We start from the raw sequence: 15,555 nt of genomic DNA, 5'->3' as shown, positions 1-15,555 counted from the left end.
AAGAGGAAGGTTTTCCTCTTGCACAAAAGGACTTTCTTCCCTCTTCTTCCACTGCAAGTCCCACCAAAGCCTACGGGGGGGGGGGGAGGAGAGAGGAATTCATTCATTCCCCCCCCCAAAATATACTTTGGCCTACCACGTGGTCTGAGGGACGGTGGACCAGCCCACGGCTGGAAAAGGTTGCTGACCCTGGCCTAAGCCAATACCTCACCCCTGTAACCACTGAAGTTGTGGCCTTATTTATCCCATTAACCCAAAATATTGGTGACGGTGTGTTTCATTATCTAAGAAAGGGGGTAGGGCGTGGGGCCTTGCCATGCAACAGTCTCTTCCTGTTAGGGGCATTTCCAGCACGTGGGTACTTAGCTTCCATTTGCCTTATTTAATAACACTGGTGAGATGTACCATTGTGCCATAACTTTATAGGTTTTCTTTTATGCTAATGTTTAGAGAAAATACACACCCTTCATGATGCTTTTTTATTTTTACGGCTGCTTATTTTGTGTTGTTTTTATGGTTGTTTTTAATTTTGTATTTTTATTTGTAAGCCCCATCTGATTATGATTTTAATTATATAAGGGTGTGGTGTAAATGTTGAAATGTGTACATATTTTACATTGCAAAAGCATTACTGTATTTGGAGCATATTGCTGCCCAAGTATGCATCATATGGTTAATGTTTTGTCTAGATTCCCTTCTGTTAGGTGATAGAGTTGTGCAAGTATTTTTGCCTGTCCCTCTTTCTCTTAGAATGGCAATACCACTTACCTGAGAGGTGAGTTCCTCCTGAAAAAAACCCCTGCATAGATGTGCATTTTTTGTTAGGGAAATAAACATAGTTAATAATTATTTTTAATGTGGACAGTTTCTATTTAAACATCATATTTAACAAAGGTCAAAACATCATAAATTTTAAAAAATAGATGCACCCCTGAAAATTTCCACGTTTTATAAGACAATTAACAACCAAACAGACCATCATCTTTAGCTTCAATATAAAATACAAGGAAAATTCCATGTTGTAAAACATAGTAAACCACTAAACATAATGTCCTCTAAACCTCAAGAAATAAGATATTACAAATGAAAATTAACAACAAAGTATGCTAAAATAGGGGACGCAGGTGGCGCTGTGAGTTAAAGCCTCAGCGCCTAGGACTTGCCGATCGAAAGGTCGGCGGTTCGAATCCCTGCGGCGGGGTGCGCTCCCGCTGCTCGGTCCCAGCGCCTGCCAACCTAGCAGTTCGAAAGCACCTCCGGGTGTAAGTAGATAAATAGGGACCACTTACCAGCGGGAAGGTAAACGGCGTTTCCGTGTGCGGCTCTGGCTCGCCAGAGCAGCGATGTCACGCTGGCCACGTGACCCGGAAGTGTCTCCGGACAGCGCTGGCCCCTGGCCTCTTGAGTGAGATGGGCGCACAACCCCAGAGTCTGTCAAGACTGGCCCGTACGGGCAGGGGTACCTTTACCTTTACGCTAAAATATGCCACTATGTTTTAGAAGCTGTTAACTAAAGGATTTCAAAGAGTCAGTGCCAGTTAAGAATAGAAACCACTTCTTTTCAGGACTCTCTGTTTTAGGCTTTGATATCAATTTCAGCTGAGTTGAGATCTTATCCATTGTAACTTAGGCTGCCCCAAATTTTAATTTACCATCCTCTGATGGAAGGTGTTGTTGTTGTGCTTTTCCAGCTTCAAGCTATTTGAAATTTGTCTGCTGTTGCAAGTAAAATAATTAAACCACTTCAGAATAATGTGTGTGGAGTTGAGGATGTTGTTTTGATGGAGGTGGTTTGGCAATCCTCTTTAAGGTTGGAAAGGAAGATGTGCCTCTTTAACTTTTTCAGAAAGCTTTCAAACTCTAATTTTTGACCTACTAGTGTAAGGTTGCCTTGACTCCTGATGCTGTTGCTTGCTGGCTTAGACAGCAGGGAGTTATAAAATTATTTGAAGTGTACAGTGTACACAGCCAGTTGTTATTTCCACAGTAAACAAATCTGAGGCTCAAAAGCTCGAAGGCAAGACTCAATAAGGTTAACCACATCTTGCTGTTAATTCCTGGCTGTGATTCAAAGAATGGCAAAAGCTGGGAGAGGCCCCAAGTGAGTGCAACGTGTCCCGTGGCAAAGAGTGAGAAAGGTGGTGCCAGTTCATTGGATGGGACGGTTCTTATCCAGGAATGCAGAAGGCAGCACACAAATACCGTGTGCAATTTTTATAGCCTCTCATCATTTGTCTTCTTGCAATGATAGACTTTTTTAAACGGGCTAATGTCTTCATGGAAGGGAGGAATAGACCCACCCATTTCCAAATCCCCAGTAATACCAAGAAATACAAATGCCTTCCGGTTTGCTGAGGCTTTCTTTTCGGTAGCTAAGAATCCCACAAGGGCAACCTTTATAAATCTAAATAGGTTATGAGAGTAGAGTGCCCAGAATCCTGGCAAGGTACCATTTGGCTAATATATACTACACATTGATTCAGCTGCATGTAAGATTGTGGGTTTTGTTTCAGCAAATCTTCCACAGAGCTGGTGTTTGGTTCTTTGAGAGGTAAGTGGGAGAGATTAGCTATTACAAACACAGGATAGTAATCAACTAAGTCATTCACAGGGTAAACCTATCAAAATTAATGGGCCTAACTTGTTCTGTTCGTTAATTTCGTTAATCTTAGTAAGACTTAGTTGGATTCCCGCCCCCTTTCACTGTAAAATCCCTGGTTTCAGCTACAGATGACTCAGCTTCAGTGTCAGATATCAAGAATAAAGTTGAAGGATGTGCCACCTTAACAATACTTTGAAATATTTTGCATGAAATCCTTATCGTTTTAGGTAAAATTAAGTTTTGCTATGTATTGGGGGGGGGGAGGGGTGCTTATTGCAAATATAAATTGCCAGTCCTGATTTATCAGACAAATGGAAATATAAATATGACCCATCTACGGCACATTGGACCTAACACTATGACATAATCACTAGGTGGTAACTGAGACTGTGTGCACATTACTGGGTTAAAATGCAGCTAAGATGTTCTTTTTCTCTATTTGGATCAAAACACAGCATTTCATAAGGAAATGACAGGGTAGATATGGATTGTGGCTAAGATGTGTACACTACTTTCCCGAACCAGCAGTGGGGAAATCATTGAATACAAAGTAAATGAGAGTGTGTACACAGTCTAGATTGGGATTTTCTGTTTTCATATAAAATCTTGGTATTAAGTTTGGAGAATTTAGGTTTTCTTTGTTTAAAAAAAAACACTTGCTTTTACAGCACCACCCTTTTAAAGCCACGGTTCTCTTTTTCATCTACGCACTGAATCAGTTCCTTTCTTGCTTCCTCTCTAAAATGAGAGTATAATCAGCTTGCTTTAGATAAGGAGGCAACTAGTGGGCAAAACCAAGACACTAGCAAGTAGGACAGCAGATCAACCTACAGAGTAAAAGAGGAGCCAAACCCCTGAGCTTCTGGGTTTTTTTGACTACACTGTAGTGAGTAACAATTTGCTTTGAACTGTGGGCAGACATCCTTGCACACAGTAATTGCACATCCTAGAAAGAATTCATTACAGATACAGCAAGTTTTGCCGCTAACAACAGGTATGCTTTAAAGAAATAAGGCAGAAGGTTTACAGACCACAGAGATCAAAGGTAAAGATCTGCCTTGTGAATATGCATGTTTTGCATATTATTTAAGTCCATTAAAAGAAAAGTTTGTAGCAGGGTGTGGCTTCAGAAGAGAATAAAACAACCCAAATTAATCTTTAAGGTGAAACCAGGGCATTTTAGGCTATATTACTCACGCCTGCCAACATTTCAAAATCCTGTAATAGTAAATTTAAGCTGCTTCACTCTTCATAGTTTCCTGCCTACTGTCAGCACTCCGTAACCCAGCGGTCCACACCCTCATCCATGTGGAAAATTTAAGCCAAGAAATCTAGGTCAGGGATTTCAATACTTGCATTTGTTCAGATCCCACTCCTACAGGCATACGTCATAAAACTAAAACACACATAATACACACCCTAACTAATATTGTATGCTCTTTCCTAGGGAGGGTGTGATATATTTTAGAATTTGTAAATCTTGATCCAGGCTAACTTTCAACTGGCCTCTTGCAAAGTTTATCTCACAGCAGGATAAGCTCTTGAGAAGTGGCCAGCACTAAATGGCCGTGGTTCTTTTTGCTCTAGGGTACGTGCACATTGGTACGCGGGTGGCGCTGTGGGTTAAACCACAGAGCCTAGGGCTTCCCGATCAGAAGGTCAGCGGTTCGAGTCCCCGCGACGGGGTGAGCTCCCATTGTTTGGTCCCAGCTGCTGCCTACCTAGCAGTTCGAAAGCACATCAAAGTGCGGGAAGGTAAACGGCGTTTCCGTGTGCTGCTCTGGTTTTGCCAGAAGCAAAACCCGGATGACCTGGAAGCTGTATGCCGGCTCCCTCGGCCAATAAAGCGAGATGAGCGTCGCAACCCCAGAGTCGTCTGCGACTGGACCTAATGGTCAGGGGTCCCTTTACCTTTATGTGCACATTACCATTTATTCCATATCCAGTGTGCTCTCATTTTTAGTTTTGGAAGTGCATACAGACGCCACAAGGTGCATCAAACCAATCCTTTCTTGAGAAATATTGCTGTTTGGTACGTTTTCCCCCAAATCAACTTCAATCCAACTAGGGAACTTTAGCTAAATTCATTTTATACTTAAGCCAGGAGTGCGCATTTAAGACAGCTGCTGCACATGTGCAGATGAGCATGCAAGCGCAGATGACAGCTTCATGAATAGGAGATTGGGTGGGGGGTCCATGGGGGAAACAAAATTGGCCATGTGTGTTGGATGAAAGACATCCCCACCCCCTCTCTGATGTATGCACACTGTGCAAATGCAACTCAAAAAGCAGCAGGGGGGAAATGACCTCGATGCATTTTACGTCTCTAACGCATACAAGTGTGCTTAACATTGCTTTATAAATTCTAGAGAAGAGCTAGCTCTGAACTAAGCAAAACAAAAATCTGTGAAGTGACTAGAGCAGAAACAAATGAATATGGTGGAGGGTGGAGCTGGCAGGGCTGCATTTTTCCACCTCATTTGTTGAGGCTGCAAATATAACACACTTACTGGTGGGCCTGCCAGCCGATCACAAATACAGAAACATTGGAACTGCCTGGCTTGCTTTTGTGACTTTTTGAACAGCTTGAGATCTTGAAAGCAGCAAATTAATCATTTTACAGCATGGAGGGGAACATAATCACATGCTCCTGTTTTCATATCAAGCTGCACTGAAGGGCAAGGCGATCAAATAATTGGGCTTTTTGCAATAAGGAAAGTGGCCGAGAAATGCACCAAGAAGTGTGGAATAATGCATGTGTTGACAGCGTCATCTAACCTCCCTGCAAATGGCTCAGAAGGAATGCTCATCAAATAGCCCACATCATTGAATCTCCCAGCTGACAAATCAGGATGAATGTTAAATAAACAGATCACCAGGATTCCACCCTTAGGGTGGAATCATGCACCTACCTGGAAATCAAATGAAAAGCCTAAGAGAACCTCCAGATTGGCAGTATTTTGCAGAAGCAATTCAAGTGCACTCTAGGAAATTTAGACTTCTGCTATAAAAGTGAATTAAAATAAGATGTCAACCTAGCACAACAAATCTACTTTTTAAAAAGGAAACAGACTTTTTGCAGTTATGAAAGTGTTGAAAAAATGAGGGTGGGTTTGGGGCAGGAGATGCAAGGATTTGATTTGAAGGTGCTGGTACTGTGTAGCGGTGTGTATTTGTCCACAGACAGCTTTCCGGGTCATGTGATCAGCATGACTAAACCGTTTCTGGTGCAACAGAACACCGTGACAGAAGCCAGAGCACACGGAAACACCATTTCCCTTCCCACCGCAGCAGTGCCTATTTATCTACTTGCACTAGTGTGCTTTCAAACTGCTAGGTTGGCAGAAGCTGGGACAGAGCAATAGGATCTCACCCCATTGCGCAGTTTTGAACTGCTGACCTTCCAGCCAGCAAGCCCAAGAGGCTCAGTGGTTTTGACCACAGCGCCACCCACCCTATAACTGGACTTAGGTAACTGTCCAGGAGGTCCTTTACCTTTTACCAGCACTGATTCTATGAAATATTTAGGTTGCAATTTTGTGCATGGATTAAACCCCACTGAACTCAATGGGACTTACCTCTGTGTAGAGCGGCACAGGCCGTGGCAGCATTGCTAGGAAATCATATCTCTGCATATCTGCCAACATACACAAACGAAAATAGGGCATGCGTTAAACATCTCAGTTGTCATCTCAAGGTTCAGCACTGAAGCCCCATCTCTCCAAAGTTTTACACATTACTGAAAGGTCTGCTGCAGTTGCTGTAATTGTTTACTCTGGAATGGCTTGCCTGCAGTGTTTTAAAATCCAATAATGTGTTACTTGAGTTAAAGATAGGTTAGGAAAAAAATAATGGGTGCAATTCAGCTAAGGAGCCCCACCAGTGGAACCCCAAGAATGACTTCTGCTACCTCAGTATGGTGTAGTGGTTAAGAGCGGTAGTCTCGTAATCTGGGGAACCGGGTTCGCGTCTCCACTCCTCCACATGCAGCTGCTGGGTGACCTTGGGCCAGTCACACTTCTTTGAAGTCTCTCAGCCCCACTCACCTCACAGAGTGTTTGTTGTGGGGGAGGAAGGGAAAGGAGAATGTTAGCCGCTTTGAGACTCCTTCGTGTAGTGATAAAGCGGGATATCAAATCCAAACTCTTCTTCTTCTCAATAGATCTTTCCTTCCTCTCCCCACCCCCGCACTCCCCAAATTGGCGGGGGTGGGGTAGAAGACCCCCCCAAAAAAACAGCATGCAGTGGGAGGAGAGGGCAATCCATAAGTGAAGCAGTATTGCTTGTCTTGACAGTGCAACCTGCTTAGCGCTATGTTGAATTCCTCCTAATTGTCATACAATCCCATTGATCAGAAGTTCAAAACGAGCCTCACCAGCATGTGAAATGGGTGTGTTTTGCAGGGCTCGATCATGTTTTAGTGTCTGCATTTACCTGCTTGTGCCTTCACCACCACCTTTCACAGATTTAACAAAGCAAGCCAAACCCTCTTTGCTCTGTCCTGGGGGGCTTGGATTGGACAGAGCTCAGTGGAGGCTGGGGCTGGCTAGGTCTGGCGGTATGGAAGGCACGGAGGTCAACTGTAGGTGGAGCCAGAGTCATTGGCAGCCAAAGCTGGCTATTCTGTAGTATTATCCCCATCTTCCTGGCAATTACTGAGGCTAAGGAGCAGGAAGAAGCTGACAGCCATCACCCCTTGATCTGGCTTTAAGAAGGCTGGCAGGTTGAGTGATGGCTGAGAACAGACTGGGGTTTGCCCCACTGGTAGACGTGTCCCTCCACCCAGCCCTGCTGGATCCACCCGTCACCTGTGGAGAAATCAGCATGATAGAGTGATGCTGTTGCCCCTTCTGACTGCCAAACAGGTGGGTGGGTCCCCCAAAAGAAAACACAACTCCTGAGACTTGTGGGGAGAAGATAGTCACGATGGAAGGCATGGATCAGGAAACCTGTCATGTTGTTTTCCTTAGCGGTACATATTTTGAGGTGATAAATATCTTATTTGGCCTACTCAGTATGTTTCTGGTAGGGCTAGTGGCCATAAATGGGCAATTCAGCAAATGAGAAGGCATTCCTAACAAAACATCTAGTATACATGAATTATTTGAAGAAACTGGATGAACTGGATGCTTATGCTAACAGCTATCAAAATTGCTCATGTGTGTTTTGCAGAAACGCCCAAGAAAGATTGTTACCTCCGTTCATTAACTCACTCTCTTTCTCTCCACCCCCCTGCCAGTTATTCAATATCATGTTGAGTAATAAAAGGGTTCAGAGGATGTAGCACATACTGCATAATCTTGCATTCAAGGGGGGAAAAGAAACCCACATTTTCATTCTCCTACCTGCTCACTTTCCCCCACTCCACCCCCAAAATGGATAGAATAAAATACTTTTTGCATTCTTCATGAAGCGTAAATGTCTCCAATATAGCTTGATAAACTGCGATTTAAAACCGGTATCTGTTGATCAAAGAGATAAGCTGTCTCCAGTCTGTCTGGTAAATTTCTTAAGTCCTATACCTGCAATTATTTCTTTCTCTCATTCTTACCTAATGCATGCATATGAATTTATAGGAAAGTCAGGTTTTAGCATTTGTAGTACGATATGCATGTTTCATTTCGTTGTTTTTTTTCTTCTGCTTTTTTCCTGCTTTGGTCTACAGCCTTGGGAGAGATGGCTGTTCTGCCATTTGATTGGATTTTCTTTCTTTTTTTATGTACAACAACAGGGGAAATCCAGAGCAGAAAACGTGGTTGCTTTGACATTCAGGAAGTGCCTTAAAACCTGCAGCTTCATGCTTAAATGGAAGAAAGGAGTAGCTGGTAAACTAGGAAGGGACACCAGAAGCTGCCTCATACAGAATCAACCATTGGTCTATCTAGGGGACCACTAGATTGGTGGGGTTTTTTATTTTAGTTCTGCAAGTCTTTTTCCCAGTTGCAGTATGACTTTGATGCAATAATAGTGGATTTATACTGGGCCACCCACACTGCATTCCATTTTATTAATTGTTATGCAATGCTTCCACAATGTTACCACATTATTGCCATCTATAAGGGAATTATTGTGCATGACAAAAGTGGAACAAAAAAACCCAGCCCAACATTTATGATATGACACGGGATTTCAGCAGGAAGGTATGGGGCATTCAGTAACTGTAAATGAACTGGTGTACCTGCCCCAAACCTTTTGCAGGGGCAAATAGGACCACATACATATATAGCCACCTTGATACAATCATGTGCACAAATCATATCGAATTCACTATAAAAGGGGCCCTAGCTCAGTGCTTCCACACCATGAATGAGGAATCTCTTTTCAGCCTAAGAATCATATTCCCTTCTGGTCAACGTTCTAATGGCCACATGTCAATGGTGGACAGGGTGTGGCCTGAGAAAAGGGTTTGTGGCCTGAGGAGGGTTCCACAGGCCAGGCAGAGGGATGCATTTGGCCCTTGGACCTGATTTTCTCTACCCTTGGTCTGCACCAACAGGCAGTTGAGTCTCCAGGATATTAGACATGGGATATTCCCAGCCAACCTGGAAATGGCAGAGAATGAACCTGGAAGATGCTAGATATGGCCCTCACTTAAATTGGCTCATTTTATTGTAAATGGAATTGTTTGTTTTTAATGTTCACAGCCTAGGACCCTCGTACCTACGGGACCGCCTCTCCCGGTATGCCCCACGGAGAGCCTCAAGGTCCATAAATAGCAACACCCTAGTGGTCCTGGGCCCTAATGAAGTTAGATCAGCTTCAACCAGAGCCAGGGCCTTTTCAACACTGGCTCCGGCCTGGTGGAACGCTCTGCCTCATGAGACCAGGGCCCTGCAGGATCTGATTTCTTTCCGCAGGGCCTGTAAGACAGAGTTGTTCCGCCTGGCCTTTGGCTTGGAGCCAATTTGATTCCCTCCCCCTCTTTCTTTTTCCTTTTTCCTTTCTCCTCCTGTGATGAGGCTGCATTTTAATATTTTAATGTTTCAATATTTTAATGTTGTATTTTAATCTTGTTTTTAAGTTGTATTCATTCAACTTGTTTTTATTATTGCTTGTTAGCCGTCCTGAGCCCAGCCTTGGCTGGGAAGGGCGGGATATAAATAAAAATTATTATTATTTATTATTATTAATGTTGGATATTGATAAAACTCTGGATTTGTTAGTCATGCAAACTGTTTTGGGAAAGCTAGGGTGCTGAAGAGCGGCTTCGGAATAGTAGTAAATGGAAGGAATTAAAGCTTTGTTCTCAGCCCTGAAGTGTTGCAGTACAAGAAATACCTGCTGCATTTTCTTAACACTAGTTTGCAGAACTGGAGAAACCAAGAGACATTTTACCTGACTTCCTTTTTGCGTTTTTAGGTACACACACACAAATACACACACCCCAAACCTGAAAGAGTCTCTCTAGACGACGGCCCACTTCCTGAATGAAGAAGCAGAAATCTGCACTGCTGCAAGCTGATCTGGGGTTACAAAGAGCTGATAATAACCTGAGTTTAGTGAAGAACATGCGGGATCTATAACACAGTGCTGCAGCCAGCCAGCCAGCTATGCCATCTGCCAAGATATACTATTCCATTATTCCTTTACTGCCTTAATGCTCACAAGGATTTGCCAAGAATTATAATATTGGCTTGAAACTAGTCAATCATTCTGCAATCGCTTGCAAACTTTTGCATGAAAATAATTAAACTCAATGGCAGCTACTTCTTGCACAAGCATGTATAGGATCAGGCTTAGCTGAAAGGGCTTGCTAAGGGCTTGCTTCTTTCTCAGACCTGCAGAAAATACAGTGGTACCTCGGGTTACATATGCTTCAAGTTACAGACGCTTCAGGTTACAGACTCCACTAACCCAGAAATATTACCTCGGGTTAAGAACTTTGCTTCAGGATGAGAACAGAAATCGTGCAGCAGCGGTGCAGTGGCAGCGGGAGGTCTCATTAGCTAAAGTGGTGCTTCAAGTTACGAACAGTTTCAGGTTAAGAACGGACCTCCGGAACAAATTAAGTTCTTAACCCGAGGTACCACTCTACCAAAACTGATTCAGTAAGATTCCTTACTTTGTTTTAGAGAGGAATAGGTAGCATGTTCTTATACATGCTGAATCTGAAAGCATTGTTCCCCGCTTACTACTTATAAATAAGCTCCACATCCACACACAGAATGATGTCATTTGTTTATCTCGATTTTCTTTTTTTATTATTATTTAAAAGATTACGGTTGCCATCGTTTTATTCAGTGCTGGACGGAGACAGATTGGAACAACCACAATACTCCCTCTGCATAAACTGCACAGAGATTATGAAGAGCTCAATGCTCATTTAAGCATCCGAAACCTCTTGCACACAAGTGAGGTACATTTGAAAGCCTCTCGGCCAGCAGCAGGTGACAGCAGCTTATTTTACCAAATGTTGTTAATGAAATTTGAAACTCCAGTTCTAAGGGGCTCATCACAGATAGTCTAAATAATCAGGTGGAAGCACAAACCATAGATTTTATCTAAGGAGAAAGATTATAATTGGATACTTCAGTTTTGCATTTGTGCTTACTCTCACTGCATTGAGAAAGGTGGAGAGTTTATCCCTTTTCCTCTGGATACAGCAGGGGTAGTCAACCTTTTTATACCTAAAAGGTAAAGGACCCCAGACAGTTAAGTCCAGTCGCAGATGACTCTGGGGTTGCGGTGCTCAGTGGCGTAGCATGGGGGGTGCAGGGGGGGCCGGCCGCACCGGCCGCAACATCTGGGGGTTAGGGTTAGGGGGCGCAAATCCACGGGTTAGGGGGCACAAATTACTTGCCTTGCTCCGGGTGCTGACAACCCACGCTACACCACTGGCAGTGCTCATCTCTTTACAGGCCGAGGGAGCCGGCGTTTGTTTTTCCGGGTCATGTGGCCAGCATGACTAAGCTGCTTCTGGCACAACGGAACACCGAAACCAGAGCAGTGCACGTTAACACCGTTTACCTTCCCACCGGAGCGGTACCTATTTATCTACTTGCAGTTTTTGGCATGCTTTCGAACTGCCAGGTTGGCAGGAGCAGGGACCGAGCAACGGGCGCTAACCCCATTGCAGGGATTCGAACCACCGATCTTCTGATCAGCAAGCCCAAGAGGCTCAGTGGTTTAGACCACAGCACCATGCGCTTCCCTCTAATTTATACCTACCACCCACTAATACACCTTTCTTGATGGTAAAATTTCCTTACTGCACACCAGCGCTCGATGGAGGGAGGATTCAGCTTGTGTTGTAGAACCCCCTACCGCCCACCTAGAATCCTGAAATGTCCGCTAGTGGGCGGTAGGGACCAGGCTGACAACCCCTGGGATACAGCATCAGTTGGGGCACAGAATCCTATGTTCCCTGCTAGCACAGCTAGGTGATTATATGTTCTGGTCTTAATAGTCTTCCATGTCTTGCTCTCTTTTGATGGTACTTATGCAACAAGTTTTATATTCCACTTGATTGCAATAAAGCTTCAAAGCGCTTTACAATTTTTTTAAAAAAAATATTAATAAGGTATTGTTTAAAACAGGTGTTTAAAAACAATAAAATCAACTGTAAGTTAAAAATAGCTTAAAGCACATTCTGCACGTCCAGGCAGGCTTGCCTAAACAAACGTGTTTTACGCAGGCTCCAAAAGGAGTGCAGCAATGGCGCCTCCCTGATGTTCCAAAGTGTAGGTGCTGCTGCCTTAAAATACTGATTTCTTAGACATATGGAACAAGTCTTTTGTGGCCAGCTTTGCAGGTCAAAGCAGTCAAGTGGGCTTATATGGGGTAAGGTGATCCCATAGGTAAACCACAGACCCTCCAAGTGTCCCTATTTTCCAGGGACAGTCCTGGATTTACAGAAACCATCAGAGAAATGTTGGAAGATAAGTGCCTGAGCCCAAGAGATAAGTAACTACAGTGGTACCTCAGGTTAAGTACTTAATTTGTTCCGGAGGTCCGTGCTTAACCTGAAACTGTTCTTAACCTGAAGCACCACTTTAGCTAATGGGGCCTCCCGCTGCTGCTTTGCCAGCGGAGCATGATTTCTGTTCTTATCCTGAAGCAAAGTTCTTAACCCGAGGTACTATTTCTGGGTTAGCGGAGTGTGTAACCTGAAGCGTTCTTATCCTGAAGCAAAGTTCTTAACCTGAGGTACTATTTCTGGGTTAGCGGAGTGTGTAACCTGAAGCGTATGTAACCTGAAGCGTATGTAACCTGAAGCATATGTAACCCAAGGTACCACAGTATACAGCTTTTAGAAGACATCTGAAGGCAGCCCTGTATAGGGAAGTTTTTTAAAAAAATATTTAATGTTTTATTATGTTTTTTATATGCATATGTTGGAAGGTGCTCAGAGTGTCTGTCCCTACTTTACCGGAGAAATGTTGGAGGGTATGAAACTGGCCCCAAACTGTTAAGGGCCTACAGTGGTACCTCAGGTTACATACGCTTCAGGTTACAGACTCCGCTAACCCAGAAATAGTACCTCGGTTTAAGAACTTTGCTTCAGGATGAGAACAGAAATCGTGCTCTGGCGGCGTGACGGCAGTCGGAGGCCCCATTAGCTAAAATGGTGCTTCAGGTTAAGAACAGTTTCAGGTTAAGAACGGACCTCCGGAACGAATTAAGTACTTAACCCGAGGTACCACTGTACTTGCAAATTAGCATCCAGTGTAGATCTTTGAGCACAGGTGTTCTGACATAGTTTTACTCAGTGACCAGCAATGCTTCAAAATGGAGCAAGCCAGTCTTCTTGCATTGAGGCCACTCCTGCCCATTCTTCTCTGTGTTGCTCTGGACATCTGGCCTAATTGCCCTGATGGAACACCACTGTCTGCTGTAACAATATCCAGCAGACACCCCTGCAATCAGGACGCAGCTGCAAAACACAAAGAGATATTTTGACGGGCTGGGGGTGAGAAAGCATCCATGTAATATTTCATCGCACTGAAGTTTTTACAAATTGCTGCTGATCTTTAAGGCACCTCAGATGCAAATCAAAAGTATGTTTGTAGACTTCGAGCTTAGCTGTTACACCAAGTGAACTCACTGGAATAATCCTCTTGAACACAACCACAGCTTCCTCCTTTGTGTGAGGTTACTCAAGTGTAATTATCTGCAGCTTAAGAGCTTCTTTTTCCCTTAATTAGACTATGCATTCAATGGCAAATTACATTCATGAAAAAACCCTCATTTATTATTTTTTTTTAAAAAAAAACCAACACACTGGAACGCTCATATTTTAAAGGGCATCCAAATAAAAAAATGACGCTACCTCTTTTTCCAGTATTTACTAGATCAATAAAAAACCTTTATCTACTTCCATCTATTGTAAGTTGCTTTGAGACTTTTTAAAAAGCGAAAAAAATGAGTAAGTAATAAATGTTTTAACTCTTTTGTAGTCGTTCCTATTTTAGTCATATGCAGCACTATCCTAAGCTTGTTTACTTGTGAGTAAGTGCCAGTAAAGTAGGCGTATGTATCACTGCAGTCTTTTAGAGCATGATGCAAATAAAGTTAAGCACTAAGTCTTGTTGATTTAAATGAGAGAGCGTGCTATGCATGGGTTTAATACAAACATTAGAACAGACAGCAACCAAAAGTAAATTTTGTGTTGGATCTAGATGTGGCTTCTGCCAGTGGGGAGCAGAGTTCTTTTCAGGGGATGTTTCTTCCTTAGAGAGAGGAACGTGACTGTTGCCACTTAAGGAATACTCCAGATCAGTGTGTGAGATGGTGTTGGGGTCTGCAGGGATTGGGGGAAAAAATGGGAAAACCTCCTAGTCTACCACCAGGGTTCTTCTGCTGGATCAAAAGCCTTATGGGGACATATGGAGCCCATCTGTCCACGGAAAGTGAAATCTGGATCCAGCCCTTGTCTTGGTCATGGCCTTAGTGGATAATATTATTATCATTTTTACACTTGTTTATTTCATTTATGTATTGCTTCCTATGATGCATCTCAAAGCGACTTTGCCATTCAATAACAACATATATAAAACAATTGCATACATAAATTGCAGTTCGTAATTCAGACCAGGTTTTACAGTGTAAAGTTATTTTTGCCGGCTGGTGTTCATTGATGCTTTACTGCCATTTTATTGCTGTTACTGTAATATTATTTTTTAAATGAAAGTGTGGTTTATAAATATCTAAATAAATAAGAATCGTTAAAACAGTCACATATACATGTATTAGGAAGTCAGAATATATTATGCTGAAAGAAAATTACCTCTATTTAAAAAAAAATAAAAATGACAGAGAATAAAATGCCAGGCCTCCAGTGTACCAGCTTTATTTCATATATTTAATATGAGATAGCCTTTTGTGTTTGTGTGCTTGATCTGCATATCAATTTGCACTGAAAATACCTAGCATGTACAGTCCAAAAATGATAAATTGTGCTTTTCATAGTTTCATTAATCTACAAATGTTTTGACCTTTCATTAAAATGTCAGTCTCGAGCTGTTGATTTACCTTTGCAAAAATTGGCCTAGTTATTAAGCATCCAACTACATGTTACATTGGCAACTATACTTTGCTGAAATACAGTCTGGAAAATATCGTACCATGCAATGCAACTCACAATATAAGGATTTTGGTATTATAATCATTTCAGTGTAGGCTGTTCCATAAAACTGGATTTAAAAGTACTTGTCTCTGGGCTTACCCGCTCTTACTTTTCTCCACAGAAAAGTGAAAAACCCACTCTTTTAAGCTGAATCAGAGCAAACGGAAATCCTTGGAAAAAAGGTAAGTGAAGATAAGCCCATACCATATTTGTAATTGTCACACTGCTGCTGGAGAGGGTGCCAGCACACTCAAATCAAAGTAGGGTGAGGGAAGCGAACAAGGAGGGGAAAGCGAACAAGTGAGTGGCTCACCCTGGCAAATGAGTATGTGGCTGGGCAAACCAGGCTTGTGGGCAGCTAAGGTGAGCTGCAGAGGTTAAGGACTAG

The 15,555-nt window shown here is 42.9% G+C and overlaps 1 long non-coding RNA gene across 1 annotated transcript in view; it reads left to right on the top strand.

Moving 5' to 3' along the window:
* LOC310847282 overlaps nucleotides 1–15,326 on the top strand; it is a 33,139-nt gene extending 17,813 nt beyond the window's left edge. Inside the window, exon 3 of the long non-coding RNA XR_014565759.1 lies at nucleotides 15,289–15,326. This is a non-coding gene — a long non-coding RNA (uncharacterized lncRNA). The remainder of the gene's footprint in view (nucleotides 1–15,288) is intronic.
* The last annotated feature ends 229 nt before the right edge of the window (nucleotides 15,327–15,555 follow it).

Source organism: Podarcis gaigeae (genome assembly GCF_964106915.1).
Source record: "Podarcis gaigeae genome assembly, chromosome: 6".
Taxonomy (NCBI): domain Eukaryota; kingdom Metazoa; phylum Chordata; class Lepidosauria; order Squamata; family Lacertidae; genus Podarcis; species Podarcis gaigeae.
This window is presented reverse-complemented; position numbering and strand designations above follow the sequence as displayed.